This window comes from Eschrichtius robustus, chromosome 8 (assembly GCF_028021215.1).
Source record: "Eschrichtius robustus isolate mEscRob2 chromosome 8, mEscRob2.pri, whole genome shotgun sequence".
In the NCBI taxonomy this organism is placed as follows: domain Eukaryota; kingdom Metazoa; phylum Chordata; class Mammalia; order Artiodactyla; family Eschrichtiidae; genus Eschrichtius; species Eschrichtius robustus.
In genome coordinates this window covers 112,845,338-112,870,978 of record NC_090831.1, presented here as the reverse complement: position 1 = coordinate 112,870,978, position 25,641 = coordinate 112,845,338, and the positions used below count along the sequence as shown (strand labels likewise).

General features: G+C 41.5%; 1 long non-coding RNA gene across 2 annotated transcripts in view; it reads right to left on the bottom strand.

Moving 5' to 3' along the window:
* The window catches only part of LOC137768178 (uncharacterized), a 130,626-nt gene that overhangs the window by 9,716 nt on the left and 95,269 nt on the right, over positions 1 to 25,641 (bottom strand). Inside the window, exon 2 of one of the 2 annotated variants that reach the window (XR_011074721.1) lies at positions 1,358 to 1,584. The exons of the other annotated variant lie outside the window; for it this stretch is intronic. This is a non-coding gene — a long non-coding RNA (uncharacterized lncRNA). The remainder of the gene's footprint in view (positions 1 to 1,357; positions 1,585 to 25,641) is intronic. 2 annotated transcript variants of the gene reach the window in all.

Sequence of the window (25,641 nt, the reverse complement as noted above, 5' to 3'; positions counted from 1 at the left end):
CTTGGGGAGGAGGCCCCAGAGTGAATTTGAAACAGACTTTGGTGATATCTGTGGTTAAACCCAAGGGTCATGGTGAAGGGTGCCAGTCACCCAAAACATGTGTTACTTTCTAGAGCTGGTGAGGTCTGTTGTTTGACACCTTCTGGATATTCAGAATGAGTCATGATTGAGTACAGGAAGCAGTGCAGGGGCACCAAATGTGTATCTCCTCTCTGTTGACGCTTACGGCATTCAAGAAACTAACATTTAGTGAGAGCCTATTACATGCCAGGCACTTTATTTGCACACTTCACCTCCATAACCCTGTGTGACAGGTATTGATATCCTTACTTTGCAAATGAGAAAACTGAGGCTCTGAGAGATCGCAAGTGGTGAGGCTCAGCTTCAAATTGAGTCTGTCATATCCGAAGCTCAGACATGAACTTTTGTTACACAAATGTGCCTTATGGGAAGACAAGTGCCCTTTAACTCCAAGGGAACTTTATATCTCAGGAAAGTAACATGTTTCTAACCAGATATGTCCATAGTACTATCCAAGTTACCAAAACAACAACAACAAAACAACTTTCCTATCTGGGAAAAAAAGGAGTTTATTTATACTGGGGAGCACTGAACTTGGAGCAGATGAATGGCCTGAGTGGGAGGGTACAGAGGCGGTAGCCCCCTCCCCCTGTGGTGGAAAAAAAAACTTTCCCACCTAGAAAGCTGCTCCTAATGTCTTTCCCTGCACCCAAGAGGTGTCCCTTTAGGTTGTTTAAAATATTTATAACTTCAAGAGTCTCTGCAAATTTCTCATGTTAGACTGACCTAGTGGGGAGGGATTGCTTAATCTGGTTCCTCACTGCTGTGGCTGCTGGGAGGATCTAGATCATTTACAGGAATGGGGGATGCAGCTTGAGCAACCCTAAAGCAGTTATCAGAGTCGGTCTTTCCCTAGCTCATAAATTTGCTTGTTAATAGCTCTGCCATCAATTCACTGAGTCACATCTGTATCTCAGTTAACGCTACATATCAGGACCCCCATCTGTGAAATGGGAATAATGTAAGACTCTCCAGATGGGAGAATCCTCCAGCAGCAATCTGGTTTATCCCCCATGCCAGGGACCACCACGGTCTCCACAAGGTGAAGGAGGAATTCCATTCTTGAAGGTGTTTCTCAGCTCTCCTATAAGTACTTCCCAGGGTCTAAGCATCCCACAAAGAAATTTTTTCTTACATCTGATTTCAAATTCTCCAGGGAAATTCCAGCTCATTTTTTCTCTCTGAAGATAGAAAATCTTTCTCACAAAAGATTTAAATATATTCAAATAACATGACAAAATCAGGAAAGAAAAGGTTGTAAAATATTCAATCTTACCAGCCCACCTTCACTTTCATTTCTCTGCATCCTCTTCCAAATTTTATCCATGTGTGTAAATATTTGCCATTATTATAATCCCAACACAGGCACCATTTTGTAAACTCCCCTTCTCATTGAAACACTTCTTCACACACAAGTTAATTTTCATCTCTATCTTCCAGGCAAATCCTCAGTAGTGTACTATCCTTCCTACACAGATTATTCCTGGAGTCCTCATCCATAGTCTGGAAAAGAGAGAAAGAGTACTTTTGTTTGAGGGGTGTGTTTGTCTGTCCAGTAAGAAGATGGGACTCATTGAGCCAGTTTACCTCATCTTGCCATATCTTCCTTGAAACCAACAACATTTATGTATAAGATGGATGGTCGAGGTTATGTCAAATCTTTCTTGTTTTCAGATTAGGCTCCCTGTTCCTTGCCTCCTAATCAACCTAGATATGGACTCGTAATTCACCTGCTTAGTTTTCAGTATGCCTTGACCATGAACCTTAATAGTTGCTCCATGCTACCCTGGGAAGGGAACAAAGAACTGCAGGGCTCTGCATTAAACAAGACGTCCTCCCCAGTTGTCACAAAAACATCCACGTCAGTGTTTAGCATCTGCAAACTGAGCTCTTTCTTGACATTACAGGTCTGCTAAGCTCTGGTTTGCTGAGGACAGGGCCCCACCTGACACTGGTGTCCCCATTAGGAGACAGAGTATGTATGGAACACCCTTTCTATTTCAAGTTCTTTCAGTTAAACATCACATCCATGGCCAGGGGACAAGGTTGCTCTCAGTATAACTCACTGGCTGCTGAATTGGAAATAAGACCTCCATTATGCTTCTGGTTACAGTTAAATAAGAGGGAAATATGAGGCCTTCCCTGAGCATATCCTGGAAACTAATTTTTTTTTTAACAAAGACAGTAAAATTAGAGCACCAGCCCTCAGAAATAGGAACAAGAAAGGAATGCATATATATAGGAAAATAAATGCCAGCCCAGAATAAAAAGTTGATTTCAGTTTATGAGTATAAGACTAAATAAGTGAGACTCCACAGAGCATAATATCGAGCCCCACCTGACTCCCAATCTTTCTTCCACCCGGCACTTGGGAAAAGATGCCATCTCTCAACTTGGAACAATTCTTATTGACGATCCAATTTCTGAGTGTCATTGTGTGCGCTTCTACAAGCATAAAGACACAATGACTTTCTGGCAGAAGGCCCCAGGAGAATTGTCAGACATCCTGATAAATAGGAATCATTCCCATATTCAGTGTTTGACCACACATTTCAATGTCAATCTTCTATAATTTTCTGATGTCCACACTGACTTTTCCCAGTAGCCAGGCATACAGCCAAGATTGAGTGAGCATCTCTGCCCCTTACTGTGTAAGTCCTGCTCCCCTCAGAATAATGGACAAGGAGGCTTGTTCACAATGGTGTGCAGCTCGTAAGAGCTGACTGTTAAATTTTCAAGAATTTTGTGAGCAGGTTGATATCACCGTGATAGCTGGAAATCAGCCATGGTGAGATGATTTACACCACAGAAATTGGCATATACGACAGATCAGTGCCAGTTTTTAAACATTCACCAGCACATCAAGCTTGTTATTGAATTCTTAAGATTTTATAGACATTCAGAAAGGGTCAAAGCTTGAGCTATTTTATTTTTAATTTCTCTCCAGAAAAGACCAGCAAAGATAGAAACAAAGAGTCCTAAAATGTTGGAATTGGAAGGGATGTTAGAGGTCACCTAGTGAAAATATTGTGGCCAAGAGAAGTGACAGGAATGTCACACTGCCAGTTACAGACAAAGAGGACAAGACCCAGATCCCTCATCTCCAGGTCACCATTCTTTGCAAAGTCCCAAACAGACTCCAAAAAAACAAGCAAAAGACAGTCATTGCTTTCATTCCATTGTTAAGGAAGTAAATTTTCCCATCTTAAAAATGAAACACTTGATTTTCACCATGACTTTCCTCAAGCTAAGCAGCAGGTGGGTCAAGAATTTCCCAAGCGTTTCATGGAAAAGAGCCACTTCCTGCTTCACTTGAGATTTTCAGATGGGGAGTGAGAGCTGTTCTGAGCAGGTGAAGCATTGGCCTCCAGGCAATGGTCTTAGTCAGTCGGGCTGCTGTGACACAGCACCATAGACTGGATGGCTTATAAACAGCAGACATTTGTTTGCTATGGTTCTGGAGGTTGGAAATCTGAGATCAGGGTGCCAGCACAGTCAGGCTCTGGAGAGGACCCTCTTCCATATTGCAGACTGCTGACTTCCCATTGTGTCCTCACATGGTGGAAGTGGGACAAGAGGGCTCTCTGGGGTCCTTTTTATAAGGGCACTAATCCCATTCAAGAGGGCTCCACCCTCATTACCTTATTACCTCCCAAAGCCCCCACCTCTAAATACATCACACTGGGGGTTGGGATTTCAACGTATGAACGTTTTATGAAGCATAAGCATTCAGTCCACTGCAGGGCTAGTTCAGGTTGCTGGAGTCTTAAGAGTTAATATCTAAGAGACACCTCTGAGTTCAAGCAGTACTGAATTCCCTAAGCCCCTATAATGCTGAGGAGATAAGGTCCCTGCCTCTTTTTCTACTACAAGCTAACCTGGCACAACTATCCTCAGGCCACCCACGTTGGCGGCCTGGGAAGCGCATCAGAATCCCTGCCTGTAAGGGCCCTAAATCTTCATCACCCTGAGGGCTTGGAGAGCTGGGTAGGGAATGGACTGAGTCCCATTTTGTGGTTTGTGGCGGAGGAGGTTCGACAACTTTTCCAAGTTTACAAGAAACACAAGGCAAAACTGGGAACTTCTGACCTTCTGGATTTATTTAGGCTGGAAAAAAACTGAGAGCATCTCAAAGAAAAACAGTGAAGTGTTAACGAGCTAATTAGCACTTGTGGATTGTTTGTTCATAGTTCATATGGGACCAGAGTACCTGCCTTTGGTACTTAGAAGTTTGTTCTTGACACTTAATTAAATAGAGTATTAACTATTTAAAGGAAAAAGTTAGGTGTTAGATTATATGGGTGACTTCACAAAAAATTACAGAATATTTTATAAGAAAAGTACATTTAGTCAATGCAGTCTAAAATGGCTGATACTCTAGTTCCTCTGCTTGAAGTAAATGTAACCACGGATCCTATGCTACTTTAAACAGATGTTATCTGCCATGTGGTGACAGACATTTTCAATACATCCATAGCACCTAGTAGGACTTAATCCACCTCATTAACATTAACTGTGTGACTTGGATCTATTTCAGCGAAAGGAAATCATTGCCGTGCTCTGAGGAGTCTGCGTTGCATCGCTGGTTCCATTAATTTCAACATTCAGTGAGTGCCTACTGTTTGCAGGAAACAGCCAGCTTCTCAAACTGTAAGGTACATATGAGTCCCCTGGGCATCTCCTTGCTAAAATGCAGATTCAAACAAGCTCCCAGGTGATGTCAATGCTACTGGTCCAAGGGCCAAACTTCAAGCAGCAAAGAGCTGACAACAGAAATAAAAAGATCAACAAAGACAAAGTCTTTGCACCTTAGGATTATAAACAGGCACATAGGAAATTTCAATACAATGTTGGTGCTACAATAGAGACACCAAATACCCAGACTCTGGGGCACCAAGAAGAGACATCTAATAGCTAGGGAGGGAGGGATACCAAGGAAGTCTTCTGGAGAGAAAAGGAGGAAAAAACCAGGGATGGCTTTGTATCAGTATCTCTGGTTACAGTGTTTAGAATTTTTCTGATAAGCGGCAAGGAAACTGTAAGGGTTATTGCATTGTGGAAGCCATATGGCTTAAGCTGTGTTTAGAAAATCACTCTGGAGCCACTGATGGAGGTTGGAGGAGACATCCTTGATTCTTTCCTTTTCAAGTCCTATTGATTCTGCATCCGAATTATATTTCAATTCCATCCACTTCTTTCCATCTCCTCTGCTAGTCCCTTAGGGCAGCCATCATTTCTTACCTGGAATAATGCAATCACCTCCTAACTACTTCTAACTGTGCTCCTATAACCTATTTCCATGCAGCAGCTAGAGTAATCTGCTTTGAAGGTAAATCAGATCAGGCTACTCTCCTGATGAAAATCCTCCAATGGATCCCCCTTGCATCCTAAATCCCCAAACCTATCCATGGCCTATATGGCCCAGCACGATCCTACCTCATCCGAGACTATTCTTCCCTTCACCTGACATCCTCCAGCCACACCAAACATGGACCTGCCTCAGAGCCCTTCTACATGCTGTTCTCTCTACCCAGAATCCTCATTCTTCAGGTATTCCAGAGACGGGTTCTTTTTCATCATTCAGGTCTCTGCTCAGATGTTACCCACCCAGACAAGGCTACTCTGAATATCCAAATTTCATTCAACCCATCAGTTAGCTTCTATTCTATTATTTTGTCTTTGGAGCACTTACTAGTATCTGGAATTATCTTATTTAATGTAGATTTATTTAATGTATAATAGCTTTAATTATATAGTAACTTACTTATCACTCCAACACATGCTCTATTCTGTTTACCAGTAAATCCCCAACCCCAGTAGTACATATGGTAGGTGCTCTATAAATGTTTTGACTGAATGGATTTGCTGGAGGTAAGACGGGTGCCAAGGAGACCTATTAGAAAGCTTTTGGAATCATCCAGACAAGAATAGAGGAAGCCTAAACTAAGGTATTGGTAACAGAGATGAAGAGATAATAGGTTGAGAAACATTTAGGAATCAGAATCAATAGGACTTGGTGATTGAAGAGAGATGGAACATGTGAACAAAGGAAAAAATAAAGATGACTTGATGACTTCTATCTTATGCATTAGTGAGTGGCAGTGCCACTAAATGAGGTAGAGAATCCCAGAACTAGAGAATGATGAGTTCAGTTATAGATAAGATGAATTTGAGGTTCTTCTGGAATATCCAGATGGAGATGAATATATGGGTCTGGAGCTTGGGAGAGATGTCTGTACTGATGATATAAATTGGGTATTTGTCAGTATCCAGATAGTGGTTAGACTGCTCAGAGAGAATACATATAAGAAGAAGATGAACGCACAACAGATAAAATCTTGGGGTACACCAATTAGATAGTAGGTGAAGAAAGTGGAGCCCACAATGGGATAGTCAAATAGAGATGATGAGAACCAGGACATTTTTCTGTATGTCAGGGAAGCCAAGGGAACATAAAAGTTTCCAGGAAGCAGGAGTGATTAATGGTGTTAGATTTAGCAGAGAGGTCAAGGAAGATAATGAATGGAAAGTACCCGTTGGATTTAGCAATTAGGTGCTCATAGGCTCCTAACATTCAATAGAACTGTGTAAGTAGAAGTCAAATTGTGGTATAATGAAGATCGAATCGGGGAGATGATTTAAAAATGGTATAATGAGGAGGAGATGATTAAAGAATAATTCTTTCAAGAAGTTTGAATGAGAATGGAAGGAGAAAGAACAGCAGCTAAAGAGGTCACAGGAAGGTTTTGTTTGAGCATGTTTTTAATGATGGGAAAGACTTAAATACAGTATGTTGGTGTGCTAAGGGTAAAAAAGCCAGTAAAGAAGGGGAGGTTGAATATAGGAGAGGGGAGCTAAGTGATGGAGCAAGAGCCTAGAGAGGAGGGGACGGTTAGATGATGGGATCTAGGACACAGGCAGTGGCATCGACCTTCCACAGAAAGAGGGACGCTATATTCTGAGTCAAGAGAGATGAAGGGAATGGTGGAATGAGATAAGTAAATGAGATTAAGAAAATAACATGGCCTTGACCTTCTCAGTAAAATAGGAAGTAGACAGATAGTTTAGATTTTTTAATACAAGCAGCAACATAAGAACAATAGGAGCCTAGAAGTCACGTCCGGGCAGCCGGTGCTTCTAACATACCTCTGAACATGGAAGACTTGGGGACCCCTGACACATGGTCTATACCTGCCTCCCATTTTGGTGTCACCTCCCATTTACTCTGCTACCAAATGCAACCCAGCTTCCATTCATACCACTCCACTGAAACAGTGCTTACCGTGGACATCTGTATCAAACAACACACATGAGTTGTGGGAGTTGGGTATCATAAATATGTCCTGAGTATCAGTGTAGTCAGTCCCAGCATGGCTTTCCAACCACCTGGATCATGTACTTTCATGTATGATTCAAGATATGTCTCAAGAAATTTCTTCAGAAAACCAGATGGCCTTTACTGAATATCAGTTCTATTACCTAAAGGCTAAAGTGTAGCTTCCATGACGTCAACAAATGCTGGCTAATAGATTCAAACCCTAGGGCAGAAGTCAGCAAGCTATGGCTCGTAGGCCAAATTCAGCCCAATGCTAGTTCTTATAAATAGAGTTTACTGGCACACAGACATGTTCCTCTGTTTCTGTAGTGTCAATGGCTGCTTTGGCACTATAGCAGCAGGGCGGAGTAGTTTCAAAGGAGACCCAATTGCCCAGAAAGTCTAATTTATTTACTACCTAACGGTTTACAGAAAATACTTGCTGACTCTCACCTTAGATGAATAAAGTTCTTCAGGATAAGACACAGAAAAGGAGAATGGAAGTTAGGGAAATTTCCCCATTTACATGCTTGCCTGGATTCTGAGCCTTATTCCCAAATTTTCTGGATTATTTGACTCACAAAATATAACCTTAAGCCAGTGAGGGAATCACAAAAGGTTGGGAGAAGGTTTTTCCTTTACTTGAGAAAGAGGTCTTGGTCAAACAGTAGGAACTGCCATATTTTAGATGTATTCATTCAATAAATGTCAACAGAGCAGCGATGCTGTGTGAGGCTCTGTGCTGAGGCTCTATCGAGGCACAGAGATAAACCAGGTGCAACACCTGCCTTCCAGGGGCTCCCTGTGCAGGATGTGAACTCTTTAAGGGCAACAGCCATGGCCTATTCACCTTTGTGTCTCTGGTACATAATTCTCAGTGCACCCACGATGAGTAGGTGCATAGTAGCTGGGTGCTGCTCCGCTGATGGAATGGGGCAAAGACCGTAGTGGCTCCCAGCATCTGGGCTTGACTTAGGTCCAAGGAGTTATTCAAAATCCATTTGTGCACCAAACAATATCTTTAGATGGAATAAGTTGTCTTATACACAGGTCTTCCTAAAGGTATGTTTAGTCTGTTTTGATTACTCAGTATATATTCAATTTAAGAGCACTACTGAATACCAAGTGCTACAGACTAAATGTGCCTCCCCAAAACTCGTATGTTGAGGCCCTAACCCACAAAGTGACAATCTCTGGAGACAAGGTCTTTGGGAGGTAATTAGGGTTAGATGAGGTCATGAGGGTGGGGTCCTGGTCTGATGGGGTTAGTGCCCTTCTAAAAAGAGACTACAGAGGGCTCGTTCTCTCTCTCTCTATGCACACACACGAAGAAGAGGTCATGTGAGCACACAGAGAGAAGGCAGCCATCTGAAAGACAGGAAAATAGTCCTCATTAGAACCCAACTATGCTGACACCCTGATACTGGACGTCTAGGCTCCAGATCTGTGAGAAAATAAAAAAGAATGAAATGAATGAAATAATGAAAAGAATGAAATAACGCCATGTGCAGCAAAATGGATGGACCTAGAGATTATCATACTAAGTGAAGGAAGTCAAAAAGAGAAAGACAAATACCGAAAGATGTCACTTATATGTGGAATCTAAAAGATGACACAAATGAACCTATCTATGAAACAGAAACAGAATCAGGGACATAGAGAACAGACTGGTGGTTGCCAAGGGGGAGGGGATGGGGGGCGGGATGGAGTGGGAGGTTGAGGTTAGCAGATGTAAGCTTTTATATATAGAAGGGATAAACAACAAGGTCCTACTGTATAGCACAAAGAATTATATTCAATATCCTATGATGAACCATAATGGAAAATAATATAAAAAAAGAATGTATATATATATATGTAAAACTGAGTCACTTTGCTGTACAGCAGTAATTAACATGTAAATCAACTATACTTCAATTAAAAAAACAAATAAAGCTATTATGAACATTTGTGTACAAGTCTTTGGGTGGACATATGCCTTCATTTCTCTTGAATAAATATCTAGGAGTAAAAAGAAATATATAGCTATGTATTTTGGTAGACATGTTTAACTTTTTAAGAAACTGCTAAACTGTTTTCCAAAGTAGCTATACTATTTTCCATTGCCTCCAGCAATGTACGAGAGTTTCAGTTGTTCCATATCCTCACCAGCACAAGGCATATTCAATCTTAATTTTAACCATGTTAGTGGGTATATAAGGGAATCTCCTTGTGGTTTTAATTTGCACTTCCATAGCAACTAATGATGTTGTCTTTTCTTGTGCTTATTTGCCATCTGTACATCTTCTTTCGTGAAGAGTCTGTTTAAACTTTCTATTTTTAAATTGGGTCACTTGCCTCTTTATAATTGATTTATAAGATATATATTCTTTGTATATGTTTTGCAAATATCTCCCTATATATGATGAGCCTTTTTATTTTCACAACAGTGTCTTTTGAAAAATAAGCATATCTTGAGTATGTCCAATTAATTGATTTTTTTAATGTGTGTCCTATTTGAGAAATCGTTGCCAAACTTAAAGTCACTAAGATTTTCACATATGTTTTCTTCTGGAAATGTTATAGTTTCAGTTCTTATATTAGGGTTTATGATGACTGTCAAGTTACTTTTTGTAGATTGTATAAGGTAGGGGTTAAGGTGTCTTTTTGATTGTTTGGTTTGGTTTTCTGCATATGGCTATCCAATTTTTCCAGCACCATTTGTTGAAAAGATTATTGTTTCCCAATTGAATTGTCTTGGCATTTTTGTTGAAAATCAATTGACCATATGGTATTGACAAATGTGTGGGTCTATTTCTGGACTCAATTCTGTTGCATTGATCTACATGTCTATTTTATGCCAATTCCATACTGTCTTTATTATTATACTTTATAAGTCTTGAAATCAGGTAGTGTTAGTCCTCCAACTTTGTTCTTCCTTGTGAAAGTTGTTTTGACTATTCTATATTCTTTGAATTTCCTTGTAATTTTTAGAATTGCCTTGTCAATTTCTACCCAAAAAAGAAGCCTGCTGGGATTTTAATTAGGTTTGCTTTGGATCTATAAGTCAATTTGGGAGAATCGACATCTTAACTATGTTGGTACTACTAATCCATAAACATGACATCTCTCTCCATTTACTTAGGGGTTCTTTAATTTTTCACAGCAATGTTTTGTAGTTTCAGCGTGTCCGTCTTTTACATCTTGTGTCAAATTTGCTCCTAAATATTTTATGCTTCTGATGCTATTATTAATGACACTTTAAAAAAATTTCAGTGTCCAATTGCTAGAATATAGAAATATAATTACCTTTTTTATCAGTCTTCTATCCTGCAAATACAAGATATTAGTTCTAGTAGCTTTTTTTGGAGATTCTTGGGGTTTCCTACATAAAAGATGACTTTACCTGTGAGTAAAGACTATTTTACTTCTTCATCTAATCTGTCTGCCTTTTATTTCTTTTACTTTCCATACTGCACCAACTAGAACCTCTAGTACGTTGTTAAATAGGAATGGTGAGAGCAGATATCAGCCTGGTTCCCTATCTTAAGGAGAAAGCGTTCAGTCTTTCATCACTAAGTATGATGTTAGCTATAGGTTTTTTGATAGATGTGTATACAGGTTTTTAATAGGTTGAAGAAGTTCCTTTCTGTTCCTGGTTTGCTAAGAGTTTTCATTATGATGGATATTGATTTCATGCATCTATTGTTTTATCCTTATATATTCTTAATTTCCATCAGTAAATCATAAAAAATTTTTATTAGGAAGAACTTCTGTTACTCATAAAAGATATTTAATTTTCAGTATTGTCAGTATTATTTATAGGACTTAGGGATAGTAGAAAAGTCAAGTAGGAATTTTAAATTGTAACGACATCTATATGTTTGATTTTATGTGATTTTAAGTAATGTATTGTCTGGTTAATTTGAGTCATAAGCACTTCAGAAAGCTTCATTCTGATAAATAATGGTTTATTAAATACCAATTTAAATTCTTGAAAGAAAGAATTCTAATAAGAGAGAAAAAATGAAAAGAACACAATTGTATATACAGAGCTTGAGATATTGCCCATAAAACGACACTGGCTTTAAGTTTCTGGACTGTGAGAGTCCCAAGTGCATATCAAGTACTGCTTCCTCTCATTTCTTGCTAATTCACAGAAAATGTAATTCTCAAAGTTCTACTATACCTACAAACTCACCTGGGTAAGACTGACTCAGGCTTGCATAAGATCCAAAGAACCTTGAATACCTTATATAAATCTTTCAGATTAATTTTCTTTGGAAGAGAGAGTTTGTCTGGGGTCAAAAGTAAAAATAACTCGATCCTCAAAAAATTTAAATTTATTCCATCACCTAAACAGCACATCTAGATTTGTCAAGATGTCTTCTTATCTTGCTAGGGACTCAGTCCACAGAGATGAAATAAAAATGATTCATACTCATAAACATTCAGCAGCCTACAGAGAGTTGCCACCAACGCAAATAAATGAAATGTCCTTTTCCCACAGCTGGGTTGTTATATGAATGCAGGAAATAAAATCCTTGCCCCTGGCAGTCACTTCTTTCCTCTCTTCTAGATAACACCAGCCCTGTTCAAGGCTCAGCCTTGCACTTGCCTGGAGAAAATGACATATATCCCTGGGAAGGAATCTTCCCCAGTCCAAAACTTTACGCCATCCACATGCTGATCTCCAGGATCTCACTCAAAGAGAGTCTTGATGATTTGGGTTGGAAGAGCCGGGAATGAATGGGTCAGATCACTCATCTGGGCTGGGACCTCCCTGACCCTTCTCACAGCCCATTGCCTCTTTGGGCAGTTCTGATGCAAAAATCAGCCATCTTCACACTGGGGGGTGGGGGAACACATCTCCCTGTATGTTTCACCCAATGGTCCTTGTTCCACCTCTTGGCAACATGCTATTGAACAGGTCCATCCTTCATGAGAGTGGAAGGCAGTTCTCCAGGCCATGCTGAATCTCTCTACTCTTCACTGATCCAAACATATCCCATTATGTCTAGGTGTTTCTTACAGCAAGGAGTCCAAGACCATATGTAACAACTCCAAGAGAAGTCTGATCCCCATGGAGTTAGATTGGGATTTACTCCTCTTTCCTGCTTCACATTGTGTTTATATTAATGCAGCCTTCTTAAGGTAAATCACACCATACTATTAATTCCTTTCACAATTAGTATGGAATAGCCCAGTGAACTATAACATTCCATTAAGAAGCAGTTCTTTAAATATGTAAATGCCTCTGGAAGAGTTTATAAATAACACTATAGAGAGGAACCTAGTTGGGAATTGATTTCTCAGATCTCCTTCCTCTGTGGGAAGCCTGACAATTGGGTACTGAGAGAATACTTAACTTGAGGGAAGAAGAGGTAAATTTTGTGAGAACTGAGGAAGCCAGGCCTATTGGGGTACCACAGAGTACAGAATGAAGGGGAGGGGAGGAAGGACACAAAACGAGGAGGGGGCATTGTGTCAAGGACAGAATCCAACTTTTCTGTAGTTTTCCCAGGGTTTATACCTGGGAAAACGTGCCAGCATAGCAAGCCGGCTCTCCCGCCCGTCCTCCCAGCCAGTTCTCCAAGAGCAGAGATTCGCTTGCTCAGTCAGCCTTCTAGCGTGGAGAAGGGATGTCCCCATTGCTCTGTTCAGCAATTTCAAGTTTCACACCCTCTGCTGACAGGTTCTAACCCAACCCCCTTTTCCCTTTAAGCCTTTTTAAAATGATCTCTTCTTTTCTCCTAATCAGTATAGTCATAAATAACTGCATGGCTCCTTAGCTCCCCCGGGAGGAGGGGCACAAACCAGACAGACCGCCTACATAGCCTGATCAACAGCTGTCGGATGGCAGCCGCAGCATTATGGAAACAGAAGGACATCATTGTAGTCAGGCTGCTGGGTCCACATGTCTTACATTGACGCCTAGAAAGACGAGGTGCGGGGGATGGGATGACTGCTGAGGGCTGACATCTAGCTATTGAGAGAGCAGGGGAGGGAGGAAAGAAAAGTAATACACCTTGAGCATCTCCAGGCACAGGCTGGGTGCTTGACATACATTTAACGCTCGCACTAACCTTGTGGGGTATGCAGTATAAGGGCCCTCTTACAAGCGAACTCACAGAGGTTAAGCTCACAGACCTTGTCCAAGGCCACACAGCTAATGGATGGATGAATAAGATTTGAGCAACACAAAAGTCCATCATATTTCCACCTCCTTACATAGCCCCCCGGGACTCAAAAGAATCACATATGAAGCCATTTGTTCCATTTGATTCTTGGTTGTCAAACTTTTAACACCACATGCTGAAAACCACAGACACATCTATGTAATCTTGCAGTGCTGAGAAAGAAGGTAATGTTAAGAAAAGGCTCCAGTTCTGCTTTAAGTCTGAAAGCCAGAATCACAAATGACTACAGGGCCTGCAAGTAACAGTTTGTATCTACAAGCTAAGAAGCCACCAATGGGTGAGCAGAGGTAGGGGACCAACAGTTACATATCCTGTCCAGGTGCATCTGCCCTACGTGGGCAGAATCCATAACATCCCCTCACACTTCAAAAGCAGTGATGTTAAGAAAACACATATGTACACACAGACATTCATCACAAACAATACTTCACTGTAGCTTTGTTTCCCAACTTGCATCTCATTTAGGTACATAAAGATGCAACTCTGCCAGTTTTGCTTGGGAGGGTGGAGCTTGGAGTTGGTGGTAACGTGGGAAGAGAAACACAAAGAGCTGGAGTGAGCTGTGGTTGGAGAGATGCTGGGATCAGCGGACTGGGAGGTGAGGCGAGGGGAAGGAATGGCTGACAGCCCTCCCCCCCAGAATGATCTGGAAAACACTGGTTCATAGCGAACCTCAGACTATTTAGTCACTATGGAGGAGTAACTGGTTGATTCCAAACAGTTGTGCCCATAAGAGGAAAAAAGTAATGTAGTAAGGCCCTTGACTCTTACTAATTTTTAGGGCAAAATTAAATGGCACACCTGTCTCCTTGAGATTCTTTCTTATTACAATACACGAAGGATCTTAAACAGTATGCCCACACTTCGTGAACTCACCTCACAACAGATAAAATATGTGAAACAAACAAACGAAAAACCTGAATGTCATAGTTGGACTCAAAAAGAAGATAAACACCTCTGTGGAGCAGTTGCAAAGCAAAGCTCTCAGGCCTAAAGAGCGGATACAGACTACTGAGCCTCAACGCAGGCAGGGGCCGCAGACGGTTCAGTCACGCTGAAGGAAGGTGTGGCCGCCTGCTCGGGCTGCCATTACAAAGTACCACAGACCGGGTGGCTTGAACAACAGAAGGCTATTTCCCCACAGCTCTAGAGGCTGCAAGTCCCACATCAAAGTCCAACAGGGTTCAGTTTCTGGTGAGAAGTCTCAGCCACCTTTTCTCTGAGTTTCTGGTGAGAAGTCTCAGCCACCTTTTCTCTGAGTCCTCACAGGGTCCTTCCTCTGTGCATGAAGAGACAGGGACAGAGACGAGAGAGAGCTCTCTAGCATCTCTTCTTATAAGCGTTCCACCATTACGGCCTCACTTAACCTGCTACTTGGAGGCCCCGTCACCAGGTAAGCCACACTGGGGGCTAAGCTTCAACGTAGGACTTTGGAGGGGGGACACAAACATTCAGGCCATAGCAGAGGGGAGTGGCCTCACATTCACTGTTGGAAGCCGGTTTGGGGAAGGGACTTGGGGAAGGAGGAGATGAGAATTTCCTGCTTTGTGAAAAGAAGCTGAGAAAAAAGGCCATGGACCTGCTGCCTGGGACAAAGCCAGAACCTCATGATCAGGAATTAAGCTGTATCATTTGTATCATCCCCAATATTTCCATGGAGCAGGAACCCCAAGATACCATCTTGAGGCTTGATTCTGGACTGAGAGCCTGAAAGGCCAGGTGGAAGCATCAACAATAATTATAAAACTCCAGATAAGAAGACAGCAAGAAAATAAACAAACACAAAATCTTCATTGAAGATGACCCTACAGGTATCTTTAGTGAATATTTGTGTTTGTTGCCGCCGCTGCTGCTTCCAACGTCTTGAGGTGGGTACTCAGCTTATTGCTTTTTAGGCTTCTTTTTTAAAATGTACATTTTAGTGCTATAAATTTTCCTTTAAGCAAGGCTTCAACTGCATCCACAAGTTTTGATCTGTTGTATTTTCATTATGATCCAGTTCAAAATATTTTAAAGTTTTTATTGTGATTTTTCTTCTTTGATGCATGAATTATTTAGGAGAATATTCTCGATTTCCAAATATAAAGGATTTTGAGTCCTTTTTTGCTGTTGTTTTTGTTGTTGATTTTTAGGTTCAAAATTGACAGCTGAAAACTGTTTCCTTTTAGTTACATAAGTTGTGGTACGTCTATACAGTGGAATACCACATCGCCATTACACACAAACATTTGACTCTATATTTATAGACATGGGAAAATGCCCAAAACACATTATTAAGTGGAAAAGGTTAGAAAGAAGTAAATATAATATTGTATTAATTAAGTTTCTTCAGGTTGTAAGCAAGAGGAACTGATTCTGACCAGCATAAGCAGAGAGACAGAAGAAGGAGGGGAGGAAAGGAAGGGAAGGGAAGAGGATGGGAGGAGGGGAGAGGAGGAAGGGGGGAATTTACTGGAAATATGCTGGGCTATTTCATGGATGAAGAAAGCCTAAAACAACTAAAAACAAAGAAAAGATATGAACCAGCATATTTTCAGGGACCTCAGCAGAAAAAAAATTTACAAAATTTTTAGGTTGGTCTAGATTGGCTCAGATGTCTGCAATAAAACCAATCAGCTTTGGTTCATCAAATAACATAAACATGTTATTTTATGTTTATATAAGACCCACCCAACTCTGATTATTGGGATGTTCCCAGAGTAAGAAAAATTATTGTGCATGTACCCAAGTGGTACCTATTACCAGTGTGATCCCATTTTTTTAATATAATATGTGTGGGTACATGTATATGTGCATCTCATGGTGAGAGAAAAATGAATGATGTTCATCTTCTTTTATACTTTTCTGTGTCTTTTTTTTTTTTTTTTCAAGGAACATGGATTATTTTTATAATTTAAAAAAAGCAATTTTCCTTTGGGGGGAAAAACTGTCACTTCAGAATATGCTAACCTATTTTATGATTCCCTAGACAGACCTGACAGCCAGAGGGTGCAAAGCTTTTATCAAATACTCTTAAGAAAGGAAAGGAACCACCAGTTCTTTTCCTCTTCTCTCCGCTGTCTGCCCACCTCTGCTTCCCTGTCACTCACCCAAATACAAGTCCTTGATACAAAACAAACACGAGGAGATTATCCTGTACAGTATAGGGTAAAAGTAAGGACAATAGATCCAAATCATCCCGAAAGGAGGAAACAGCTTTCAGCTGTCAGTTCTGAAATCATCATCTGGTAATCTAATCCTCTGAGAAATCTGGAGTCTTTGAGTCTATGTCTTTCTCTGCTCCTGATTCACAGAAGATGGTTTTTAGTTGCTGTTTCCACTCCTTTTTCTTTATATGTACACATTGCAGGAGGGAAAAAAATTCAGATATTCTTTTAAAATCTTTTAAGCACCTCTTGTGCCCTCTGCTCTGCCTGTGTTGGGAGTTTTCACATACATCTCATGAATGAATATTCATTTGACAAACATTGACCATCATCTCCATAAGACAGACCAGCACAGGCTTTGGCATCAGAATGTCCTGGGTTTGACCTACCTAAGGAGACAAAAGACCTGTATGCAGAAAACTATAAGACACTGATGAAAGAAATTAAAGATGATACAAACAGATGGAGAGGTACACCATGTTCTTGGATTGGAAGAATCAACATTGTGAAAAGGACTATACTACCCAAAGCAATCTACAGAGTCAATGCAATCCCTATCAAACTACCAACGGCATTTTTCACAGAACTAGAACAAAAAATTTCACAATTTGTATGGAAACAAAAAAGGCCCCGAATAGCCAAAGCAATCTTGAGAAAGAAAAATGGAGTTGGAGGAATCAGGCTCCCTGACTTCAGACTATACTACAAAGCTACAGTAATCAAGACAATATGGTACTGGCACAAAAACAGAAATTTAGATCAATGGAACAGGATAGAAAGCCCAGAGATAAACCCACGCACCTATGGTCACCTTATCTTTGATAAAGGAGGCAAGAATATACAATAGAGAAAAGACAGCCTCTTCAATAAGTGGTGCTGGGAAAACTGGACAGCTACATGTAAAAGAATGAAATTAGAACACTCCCTAACACCATACACAAAAATAAACTCAAAATGGATTAAAGACCTAAATGTAAGGCCAGACACTATAAAACTCTTAGAGGAAAACATAGGCAGAACACTCCATGACATAAATCACAGCAAGATCCTTTTTGACCCACCTCCTAGAGAAATGGAAATAAAAACAAAAATAAACAAATGAGACCTAATGAAACTTAAAAGCTTTTGCACAGCAAAGGAAACCAGAAACAAGATGAAAAGACAACCCTCAGAATGGGAGAAAATATTTGCAAATGAAGCAACTGACAAAGGATTAATCTCCAAAATATACAAGCAGCTCATGCAGCTCAATATCAAAGAAACAAACAACCCAATCCAAAAATGGGCAGAAGACCTAAATAGACATTTCTCCAAAGATATACAGATTGCCAACAAACACATGAAAGGATGCTCAAATCACTAATCATTAGAGAAGTGCAAATAGAAACTACAATGCGGTATCACTCACACCAGTCAGAATGGCCATCATCAAAAAATCTACAAACAATAAATGCTGGAGAGGGTGTAGAGAAAAGGGAACCCTCTTGCACTGTTGGTGGGAATGTAAATTGATACCGCCACTATGGAGAATATTATGGAGGTTCCTCAAAAAACTAAAAATAGAACTACCATATGACCAAGCAATCCCACTACTGGGCATATACCTGGAGAAAACCATGATTCAAAAAGAGTCATGTACCGCAATGTTCATTGGAGCTCTATTTACAATAGCCAGGACACGGAAGCCACCTAAGTGTCCACTGACACAGATGAATCGATAAAGAAGATATGGCACACATATACAATGGAATATTACTCAGCCATAAAAAGAAATGAAACTGAGTTATTTGTAGCGAGGTGGATGGACCTAGAGACTGTCATACGGAGTGAAGTAAGTCAGAAAGAGAGAAACAAATACCGTATGCTAACACATATATATGGAATCTAAAAAAAAAAAAAAATGTTCTGAAGAACCTAGGGGCAAGACAGGAATAAAGACGCAGACGTAGAGAATGGACTTGAGGACACGGGGAGGGGGAAGGGTAAGCTGGGACGAAGTGAGAGATTGGCATGGACATATGTACATTACCAAATGTCAAATAGATAGCTAGTGGGAAGCAGCCACATAGCACAGGGAGATCAGCTCAGTGCTTTGTGTCCACCTAGAGGGGTGGGATAGGGAGGGTGGGAGGGAGACACAAGAGGGAGGAGATATGAGGATGTATGTATATGTACAGCTGATTCAGTTATTGTAACTGAGGAGGCACATGGGTAGGTTAGCTTTAATCTCATACATACATAAATTGTAGTTCACTTGTCTACCTTGCCCTCTAGATCATTAGCAAATTAAGGGAAGGAATTAAGGTTTTTTCATCTTTATATCCCCAAAGCCTAGCACGGTGATGACGGTGGGGTGGGGGGGGGGGGAAATATAGAAATAGGGACCACCATTTGTTGAGCTGTACTAGCCACTGTTCTAAACATATACTCTCATTAAATCCCTTTACTTGTCTACATCCCCAACAGTACCCTAGCCACGTTTAAGCAATCCTCTACCTTTTGTGCCTAGAAGGGTGCCAGGTACAAAGTGGGACTCCCATAATTATTTGTAGAATTAATACATGCAACCAGCCAGCCATACACCCTTATATTTAATCACCATCTCCTCCTCTCATATCAAAGGTACTCTTCCCAGTAGAGACAAAAGGTCGTGGGAAGTCAGATGTTAATGTTGAACCATTGGAGAAACTGAGGCACGAAGCTATTGAGTGGCTCATAGTCACTGCCCCTCAAGTCAATGGGGAAATGTCATTCTGTGCACCCATAACCATTCCCTACCCAGTTTCCAACCAAGTGAGAGAAGAGAAAGCCCCAGGGTGCGAGATGAAGAGTAAACACACCCTGGGATGAGCGGAAAGGAGACAAAGGAGACCATCCACCAAACTTCATGGAGCGCAGAGCCTCATCCAGAGGATAAGAGACCTTCCAAAATGGCGATGGAAATTACTACCTGGAAACCCCATATTTAACCAAAAAAGTCAGAGAGTGAGTTGCCCTGTTGGGGAGAATTCCCAAGAAGCAAACGGTGAGCACATGTCTGGAGCCTCCTCCCAAGGCACTATCTGCTCCCAGAGGACCTGGGGACCATGGCATCAGTGAGCACTTCCACTTTCCTCTCAGGAAAAACAAATAGAAAAGAGCCATTTTGCTTCTCAGATGAACTTTTGTTTCTGTAATTCCAGAATGTGCTCGGGCTGTCCAAGGGTGTCGTGGCAGAACACAGGTCATGTTTTATTCCAGTGGGGAGGCCGCTCTTCTTTTTACCAATTACAAGAAAAAAAAAGATTGGAGAAAGGATCAAAATATTGTTGGTTTGTTTAATGGAAGAGAAACTCACTTAAAAACTCACGGTTTTTAAGAAAACCGTGGGGACAATGTAGAATTAATTGCTGCTAATGAAATTTAGGCTCAAGAGTGCCAGCAGGTACAATTCCTGCTCAGAACAATTAACATCCCATCTACCAGAATAGTATCTGTCACAGACTGTCACAGACTCCACAGATCTATGCCAGTGTCACAAGGTAGCAGGTGGGTCTATGTTACCTGGTCTCACAACCAGAAAAACAACCCAAAGCATCATCTTCCCAAATAAGGGCAAAGCACTAAATAACAGGCCAGCCCAGAGGTCCTTCCATGGTTCTGGAAAAGAGCTTTGTGGCTCCATTCAGTGCCGCGGATGAATCACCAGGCATTAAGGATTGTATTTCCAGGGCCAAGACTAGGCTGAAGCAAGTCCTGAAAAATTCAGTACTTCAGATAAATAAAATTCTAATGCAATATTTTTAAAAATCAAAATTAATGCAAAAGCCTCTATAGAAAACGGTTTGGTGGTCCTTCAAAAAATTAAACATAAAATTACCATATGATTCAGTAATTCTGCTTCTGGGTATATACCCAAAAGGAATTGAAACAGAGACTTGAACAGTTATTTGTATCCCCATATTCATCACAGCATTGTTCACAACAGCCAAGGTAGAAACAACCCAAACGTCCATCTCTGGATGAATGAATAAGCAAAATGTGGTATGTACACAAAATGGAATATTATTGAGCCTTAAAAAGGAAGGAAATTCTGACACCTGCTACAACATGGATGAAGCTTGAGGACATTATGCGAAATGAAGTGAGCTAGTCATAAAAGACAAATACTGTGTGGTTCCACTTGTAGAAGGAGCCCAGGAGCGGTCCAATGCATAAAGACAGAAAGCACAACTGTGGTTTCCAGGAGAGGAAAGAGTGGGGAATTAGTGTTTAATGATACAGAATTTCAGTTTGGGAAAATGAAGAAAGTTCTGGAGATGGATGTTGGTGGCGGTTGCATAACAGTGTGAATGCATTCAATACCACTGAACTGTGCACTTGAAAATGGTTAAAATGGTACATTTTGTGTTATATGTACTTCACCGAAAGCAAAAAATTCATGATGAACAAAATGCCAAAATTTTGAGTAAAGACAGGATCGATATTATTGATTTTTCCCTTTGCCTAAGGCTCCAATATGCTCCATACAGCCCTGCTGCTGTCCAGTCTTCCTTTAAAATCCTGGTATTTTGTCATCACAGATGGTTTTTGCATTAATTTTGATTTTTGTAAATACGGCCTTGAAATATTATTCATCTTGATTTCTGAGATTTGGGGCTCCCCCTTAAATTTTGTGACCAAGGGAAGTGCCTCGCTCTCCTCTCTTGCCTCTTCCTGGTCTCCTCTATCTTTCTACTGTTCTCCTTTGAGAGTCCAAACTCCTCCTGTGTCTCCTTTGCTGCTTCTGGACAGAGAGAAGGGACCCAGAAGCTGGTGTCTCGGAATCGTCAGTCATGCTTCTGTTTGCGAACCCTCCTGACGTGTCCTGGGTTCATCATTTACTATATTTTGGGCTTGTTTCACGTGCCAGTCCCCTCTCACCCTAACCCCGTCATCAACTGGAACCTTCCAGCCTATGACCCCACGTTACCCTTAGCAGAAAGCCCTGCAGAGCTCCCATGCCAGCTGTTTTTTTCCTCTTCTGGAGGAATTGATTCCTCGTGATCCTCCGAGCTGTAATCTCATCAGGCTGGAATAACTTGACACTCCCATTTGTCTGAAACAGAAGTCGTTTGTCTTCCAAACCTCAGGGTTGGGATTGTTGAGAATTCCACCCACCGGCCTCCTCTTAGAGGGTTGTGACCACTGCATCAGCTGCTTTTGGCTTGCCTCTGAGAGGGTTCACGACTAGTGGGGAAGGAGAAAAATCCTGGGTAGAGAGTGAGTGAGAGCTACAGGCCAAGTGGGGCTGGAAATCAATCCAGGACTCTTCTTGCTGCAAGTTCCTCGCCACTTACAGGGGAGCCTAGCTCACCGGATCTGGCCCAAAAGGCAAGACAGAGCTCAGCAGGGGTCTGCAAACTCCACGGAGGCAGGACTGTCCAGCAAGGACACTGATTCTTGGGTCATTGCTTCATCACAGCAGCACATGCCATTGTCATCACATATGACCACAACACCATGATACTGTCCACGGGGCAGCAAGTGAGGTGTAAGGAAAACTGGGGTCAAGTCCAAGCCTGTCCCTTAGCAGCTGTGCAACCTTGGGCCCTTTGGGCCTCAGAGGCTTGACTCCATGATGGGAATAATAACAGCTATTGATATTTCACGGGGGAGCCCAGCCAATAAAAGGAGTTCATCGTCATGAAAATGTTTGAAAACTCTGCAGCACTAAACAAATGTAATATATTGTTTTGATAGTTATCTAACCAAAAGTAAGGATGAGGCACTTTTCAAAATGAAACACCAGGACAAGGGATTGTCCCCTTGTGATACACAAGGCAATGTGGGCCATGGGTTTTGAGAGGACTACTGCAGGGGCAGTGGGGACTCCCCAGGAAGCACAAGGGTGTCAGGACCCAACCCCTTGTTTCTCACACCCTTTTGGTTCATGAGACTACAGACGCGTTATAGGCTGAGGACGGGGAGACCTGGGCAATGGGGCAGGGGAAGCGTCATGACCCAGGACATCATCGAGCAGGTTGTGCTGTGCTGAGATGGACAAGAGAGCACACAGCAGGATAGCATTGCACCAGCATCTCTTCCAGACCCACCCCCGAGCCTACAGAAGGGGAGAAGGGGTCCCAGTGTATCCTGCTTAGAGAAGAGGAGGCACAGTGCGTAGTGGTCCCATGAAGCAGAAGACGAGCACATTCCAGATGACAAATGAGAGCATATGAATCTGCAGAGCATGTGGCTGAGTGTCATGGACATCTGATTTTCCTTTGTTGGCTACCCAGCAGCCAATCCCTGCCCTTTGTGTGTAGCACATACCCAGCAGCCAATCCCTGCCCTTTGTGTGTAGCACATCCCCCTTGTGCTTTTCAGCAGAAAGCAGAGCCTTCTTCCCACTAGAGATCCTGTAAAAAGCCAAATAGCCTTTTTCCCAGGCTCCCTTGCAGTTCAGCAAAGGCAAGGGGCCTAGACTCACACATGCTGAACTTTGAGTCAGGCCTTAGTACAACACAACAGAAAGAGTTTCTGGGGGCAAGAACATCCAGTGCCCTGGGCCAGCAGCAGAGCTGGTCTAAGCAGAGGTGCCCGGTGTTCAATGATGGCAAAAAGCAGTTGCAGGGTCTTCACCAGGCTGTTGTTTAGAATGTGACTGCGGCTGTGGTCCTAGCTGATACTTAGCCTCTTGTTCAAGCCTGCTCTCCAAACCTGGTTCTATAGCCTTCTGAAGGGACTTGACCTATCTAATATCCCTTTAGTAAGTCTCTTTACCCCTTTCATAAGCAGAAGTAGTATCTCTTGATTGCCTTGATGAATTCTGGATGATACACCAAGTAAAAGAACTATCACAGGCCCCTACCCCCTAATCCCTGATACATTCCCAGGAGCAACCCTGGCACCGACCCATTCACCCTGGCCCTTGAGTTGCCAACACGGCTTCTCAGGGGCCCTGAAGCATTGACTGGGGGCGTGAGTGCAAGGAATGTGCCCTACTGCTCAAGTCACGTGGGGCAAGATGAAACTCTCCCTCAGGTGAGGAACAAAATGATAACTATTCAGTTCATGTCAAAAGTTTAAAGAAATGGTGTAGTTTGGATCTTATGTTTCAGTGGGTTTTCTCATAATAAAAGAATTCTTCCATATAGTGACTTTGGCCAGAACCTGGATTAACAGAGAGAACTTTTAAAAGTTAGAATGTATTCCTGGCACACGCCACCTTAGAGTGAATAAATGAGGACTTGGCTTGCTAATTCAGAAGGGTTGCCAACCCCTGAGTTAGGAAAATGCCGAAAACTTCTGGCCACTGAACAGAAAGAAGGTTCAGCAAAAAGGGCCTGGCTCCAAGCCAGGCAAGCTCCCCAGCTCCAGGCCTAATCCCCATCTTAGCCGTTAGCAGCACATTGAGGTCCGGGTAAAGATGCTCTTCAGGCCCAGCTTTACTCCTTAGAAAAGGAGCCAAATGGTGTCTTATCCCCACTGCACAGAATGCAGACTAATGAAAATGGCAAGATTCCTTCTGAGAGAATAGCATAAACTCAAGATATAGTCACAGAATTCTGAAGCTGGAGGTGGTGGTATGCAGGTAAATACTTAACAACCAGCTCTCAAAAAACCGAAAAAGTGAATGTCTGTATATATAGACATAAGGCTATTGTAAGTTTCACTGATATAAATCATGTATATTTACAATACACAATTTACAGATAGTAATAAAATACACAATTGTCTTTACTGCAGATCCCATACAGTTGATTTTCCTCCCAGGATGCTCTTGAATCCGTAGTCAAACCATGGTTGCAATTCAACCATGATCTGACATATAGAGTTGCATCTCAGTCTGCTCTTTTCCCAATAAATTTATTGTCGTTACATATGATAAGATCTACGGATAAATTCACCCTTGTACAAACAATGTTCATTGAACTAAATCCTCTTTCACCTTCGGCTCTAGTCATTTCAGACTTTTAAGTTTAATCTGCATTATTAATATTTTCTCCTTAACTTTCTTAAATCTAGACAAGCAACAAAGCAATAAATCAAGCCCTGATTTATAGCATTTGCCAATTTCCTTGGTGTACATATTCCCGTTGTGGACAATTTCAAGCTACCAGCATGACGTCACCAACCACCAAGTAGAGAAGAGACACACAGCACTAGTACCTAGTATTTCCAGTGTATAGATTGAAATAAAATTCATATTTTATGGCAAGACAAGAATAACATAAAATTTTAGGGCCTCCTCCTTCCCCTTTAGTGTATGTTGTACAATGCATTAACCAGACCTCTTTAGGAGATAACTTTCTTTCTTAATCTCATAAAGGGTCACAACTACTTAGGAGATAGCCTTCCTTCTTAATCTTGTAAAGAGCCACGATGACCCATGACCCACTACTTGCTTTGTCCCGTAGATCTGGATTGTGTAAACTGTCAATAATATGTCACTTAATGTAGAGACCTCTGTCTCAAAAAATTACATAACTGTGCTTTAGTCCTCTAACAGGTGAAACTGTTCCCGGAGCTTTCTGAGAAGCTGTTCCCGGCTATAATCCTCAGTTTGGCTTGAATAAAATTTTTCATTTCTTTCTTAGATCAACTGTTGATTAGTTTTTCATCGACAGATACAGTCGATGTAAAAAACTCAAAAGCATAAATAAAATGCGTGCAATAATTAGGCAGTGATATGTTTGAGCATTACCTTTGTTTTTAATAAATACATTTACTTGTACACTTATGTAATTTTTAATAATGGCTGTATTTAACAAGCAGCCCACAAAATCCCTAAAAACTTACCAACCGGCTCTCAAATGCTGATATGATCTGATCCCTCTCCCCGCCCCACCTCCCCACACACTACTGGCTGGAGGAGATCTGGAGAAGGTCACATCTCGTTCTCCACCTGTACAAAATATGTGGAGATGAGAGGTAGGGATGGTAGGTATTGGGGTCA